Source organism: Muscardinus avellanarius (genome assembly GCF_963383645.1).
Source record: "Muscardinus avellanarius genome assembly, chromosome: 6".
In the NCBI taxonomy this organism is placed as follows: Eukaryota; Metazoa; Chordata; class Mammalia; order Rodentia; family Gliridae; genus Muscardinus; species Muscardinus avellanarius.
In genome coordinates, this window is record NC_137791.1 from 87,911,854 (window position 1) to 87,917,263 (window position 5,410).

A 5,410-nucleotide genomic window follows, 5' to 3' on the forward strand; every position below is an offset into this window, starting at 1 on the left:
GACTCTTTGTTTCTGAGGTTAGCAACTAACATTTTGAAAAGCAGAAACATATGAATAGGAATGGGTTGTATGGTATTAACAATAAAACTGAATTCTCCTTGTCAAGGCTACCAAAATGTTTATTTGACCAGGAAGAAGAATTTTTTTTTTAAATGGGTGTTTGTTATTTTCTTAATTTCTCAAATAATTACAGAGAAACTAAAATGAGGGTTTAGGGAGTTTACTGCTAGGAATAAATATCTGAGTTCTAACATGATAGTCTGAACAAAGAAAACATCTTCATGCCTTCCCACTAAGTTTTTCTGTCTCCAAATGAATGTCTCTAGAAATGATGGCAAGTGTGTTAACAAAGTTTCATAAAGCTTCATTAAATGCTCAGTATGCTGAATGTACCAAAAGTAATTGGTGGTATTGGTGAGTGTTTCACATTGTTTAAAATCTGAAGATGATAAAAGATTTGAAATAAAAAAGATGAGAGTACTATCTCCATTTCCCTGTAAAAAGTCTGCAGTATTTGAAAATACTATGTAGACATTTTGTCTCACTGGGAAACATCAGTAAATTTTCTTAGATTTATTATACTTGCTAACTTATTTATACTCTAACATTTGAGGCCCTAATGTAAGTCAGCTGCAGTGATTAATCCTGAAAACAAACTCCATTATCTAATTTTAATTGGTACAAAGCTTAGTAGATGAGATAAACACAGAAATCACAAATGTATGCAGGTAACATGAAGAAGGGACAACCATTCAAACCTGACTTCATTAGAAGTAGCTTTCCTAAAGAATTGAGAGTTGCATTGAATTTCAATTAGGGAGTCAAAATTGTTTAGATTCAGAAATGAAAATGAAGGCATTAAAGAAATAGAAGACTGCAAATGTTAATGTAATAAGAATATGATGCCTGGGAGAAAACAATCTAATCTGAAGTTTGGGATATCAAAATTCAGAACATCACATGGCTAAATGTGTATCTGTGAAATAATCAGAGGGCAGGTGAGGGCCACCACTGAATATTATATAAAGTGCTCTGCAGTTGATGAAGAACACAAGAAAGCTTTTAAACAAAAGCATTGTTGTCCAATTTTAAATTGTTGGAAAGATGCCTGGTGACATCTGGGTGTGGTGCTGCACACCTGTAATCCCAGTATTTTGGAAGGTTAAGACAGGAGGATCTCAGGTTTGAGTATAGTTTCAGCACTTAGGAAGAAACTCTGCTTCAAAAAAAAAAAAAAGAGCTAAGACTATAGTTTGGATATGAAATGCACCAAGATTCATTCTCCATTAAGAAGAAAATAAAGAGAGGATAGAAGAGGAGGGGAGAGGAGAGGAGATTAAAGGGGAGGAGAGAAGAGAAAAGGGAAGAGGAGGGAAAGATACCTGATGGTGTTGTACACTATGAATATGAGTGGGGTAAGAATAAAAAAGAAAGATGGCTGACATAAAAATAAAGATAAAGCTCTACATGACTTTGCACTATCTTATTTTCCTGAGGTCCACTCCAGCTCTCCTTCTCAGGTTACTCTATTCAAGCCACAGTGTTCTCAACTTGCTCAAGAACACAACATATACACAAGGCATTTGCATTTTCTCTTCCTTCACCTGAAATGCTCTTCCCTCACTACAGGCATTATCCTGAATATCATTCAGGGAACTATTTAAATTGTAGCTGCCAGACAGCCTATAAATGAGCCTCTTCTTGTCTACCATCCCGTATTACATCATTGTCTATCCCTTTAGCCACTGATTTTTCTGGTAGCTCTAATCACACTCAGCCACAATCTTAGTGGCTTGGTTCTGTGCTTGCCTACTAAATTGCAATTCCATGAGACAAGAAAACCCTTGTTAGAATCTACTGCTGTATCTTTAAAACAAGAAATGGTGTAGAATGTATAAAAGATACTTAATAGCTATTACTGAGTCAATTTATGGCAATAATGATTAGAATAATAACAATCACTGAAACATTTATTAATCAAATACTGTATTCAGATGCTGGCCTACATTCTTGATACTTATGATGTCAAATAATTATCCATAACTTGGTTATATTATTATTATAACAATTCCTTCAATTTATAAATGCAGTAGTGATTTTAAAAAATCTTAATAAAATGTTTACAATGGAAGATTGGGATAAATTGATTTTAAATACATAAAAGTTACTTTGGCAAGATTTAGTGAACAAAAAGTAAAAGTTAAAGATAATGTCCAGATTGTCCATTTACATAATATTTGTTGGACATTTTTCTCATCAACTTAGAGAATTCAGGAGTGACAATACTTTAAAAGGCAGTATGTTATACACAATATTGGCACATTATAATAGGATGCATTCATTTTCCATATCACCAAAATGAGCCATTTATTTGTTCCTATTTTATATTGTTTGAATTTACCTTAATTTTTAATTATTCAAGCAATAATTTATGCAACCAATATTTTCAGTTAGAATAGAAACTTGCTATAGAACAAAGAGGAATTGTAATATCTTTTCATCACAGATATATTATCAAGACTTGCTTTTACCTTTAGAGAGAAACTTGTCTCATTTGGAGTACAAAAGTGAAAAATTCAAGTCTAGATAAAAATAAAAAAGGTGTAAGTATATGTTCTAAATTTAGTATCACTTTAATTATTTTTTAAATTATAGAGTCTTAGAAACTCATCATTTTTCTTAGTTCAGTTTGTTAAGCGTTGCTATAATATGAAATCTTCTCTTTGTAAGGTTTGTAAAGAAAATATTCAAGGCTGGTAAATTTCAAAATGATTTTGTTTACTAAAGCAGCATCTTTGTATATGTGTACTAAATTATTCCAATTTAAAGTACACATCTCTAACATGGAAAGTTTGCCATAGTTAGTGAAATTCAGATTATTACTTCTTCCAGAAGAAGTACTCTATAAAGGTTATCTGGTAACCACAGCTTATTGAAATTCCTGCTTGTTTTATAGCAACAGTTTCTATTTCCAACTCTCTACTATTATTCTCACACATATGTTGAGCTATCAAGGCACACACCAAGTGCTCTTGATTCGCTTGTCAAGTAGACAAGTGGCTACATCTAGCAGTGGCTACATCTAGCCATATGCAGGAGTTCTTTCCAGTTCCACACTTGTGAATTAAAATCAGTTTTTATAGAAATATTTACATTAAGGAAATCAGCAAAAAAATACATAACAGATGTGTGTGTATGTGTTTGTGTGCATGTGCGTGTGCATGTGCGTGTGCGTGTGCGTGTGTGTGTGTGTGTGTGTGTGTGTGTGTGTGTATAAGAAGAGTAGGAGAGATTTTTTTTTTTTCTAAAAAACTAGTTAAAAAAAATCACTAACTTGACTGGTTCTACCCTGCCATTGATCATGCAAATACTATCTTTATATGTTTAAAAGTAAAAGTAGATGATGTTTTTTGATATTAGTTTACAAAATAACTTTTTGATGCCCCATAATATTGTGCACATATAATACCAGATTAAAATGTCAGAATTAATAAAAAAGTGGCAATTAGCTAAACAAAAATATACATGAATTAAAAGCTTATAGGAGCTAGGTACGATGGTCCATACGTGTAATCCCAGAACTTGGGAGGCTGAGACTGGAGGATCTTAGGTTTGAAACAATACTCAGTACCTTAGTGAGGCTCCTAGCAACTTAGTAAGACCCTGTTTTCAAATAAAATATAAAATAGATCTGGGTGTCCATCCCAGAAGAAGAAAGCTCCTGGGTTCCGTCCCCAGTACCACACACACACGCGCACACACACACACACACACACACACACACACACAAATGTTTAAAGGGCTTGCATGTATAATCTGTTGACTAATGACTTTATAGAAATTACTGTATTCAACAAAGACAGAAGTCACATTTAGGCATGTGTTTTTCTCTAGTAGTCCACAGGTCTGTCATGTGACTCAATCCTCAGAGTTCCTTGTTTTCAAGAGGCTCTCTTAGCTGGGCCTGGTGGTGCACGCTTGTAATCCCCGCGCTTGGGAGGCAGAGACTGGAGGATCACACAGGTTCCAAGCCAGTCGCACTGGCTTAAGAGACCCTGTTTCCAAAATAAAAAAAAAAAAGTATAAAATAGGTCTGGGAGTGTAGCTCAGAGTTAAAAAGCCCCTGGGTTTCTTCTCCAGTAACACACACACACACACACACACATACACACACACACACACACACTGAAAAAGTATCAGCTATTGGATCCCTTATAAAACAAATGAAAGATCAAATTCCCTATTTTACCCTTATGTCAGAACTCCAGTTTATTTTAAATGAATTAGTGTTTAGATATTTGTTTTTTATTTTGTTTTATATTATTTTAATTTTTTATTGGTTTGTTGTAGTCATATATCTTAATGGAGTACAAGATGGTAGAGGCATACATGTATACATCACTCATTTAGCCTTTCCCTCATTCTCCCCATTCCCTCTCCCATCTCTTCTTCAAATATTTGGCTTAGTGATTGACTTTGATATGTTTGTGAATGTACATCATGTACATTAGGGAATTTCTTTTTTCTCCTCCTTGCATCACCTCTAGTGAGGCCTCCTTCTTGGCTCATCTATGGTTTCTTTTTCTTTGTCTAGAGTTCCTTCTATGACCCCTTTTCTCCCTAGCTTCTGCATATTAGGGAGACCTTCTGATTTCTTACTTTTTGTGACTGACTAATCTCACTTAGCATAATGTTCTCCAGTTTCATCCATTTTCCTATAAATGAAGTAATTTTGTTCTTCTTTATGGCTGAGTAAAATTCCATTGTGTACATATCTCATAGTTTTGTAATCTATTCACCTGTTGATGGACATCTTGACTGGTTCCATAGTTTGGCCTTTGTGAATTGTGTGGCTATGAACATAGATAGGCATGCATTAGTTTGATAGTTTGATTTCCATTTTTGTGGGTAGATGCCCAGAAGTGGTATTGCTGGATCATATGGTAAGTTCATTCCCATTCTTCTAAGGATCCTCAATACTGATTTCCAAAATGGTTGCACTAATTTGCAATCCCACCAACCATGCAGTACAGTTTCTACTTTTCAACATCCCCCACAGCATTTGTTATATTTTTAATGATTGCCATTCTAGTTAGAGTTAGGTGAAATCTCAGGGTAGTTTTGATTTGCATCTCTCTGATTGATAATGATGTTGAGCATTTTTTCATATACTTATTGGCTATTTAAATTTAAAATACAAAACATTAAAAATATTTTTGCCTAGAAAAATAATATATCAAATATGAATTAACTTATATAAGATAAAGTATAAATCTGTGAAAGATACTAGCATCCTTCCTTTTTTAAAGTTTGATTGGATACAATAAATTTTAATTTAAGGACACCAATAACTCTCTATAATAGCAAATATGAGTTATCGCTTGACTTCTGTTAAAATTCAAAGACAAGC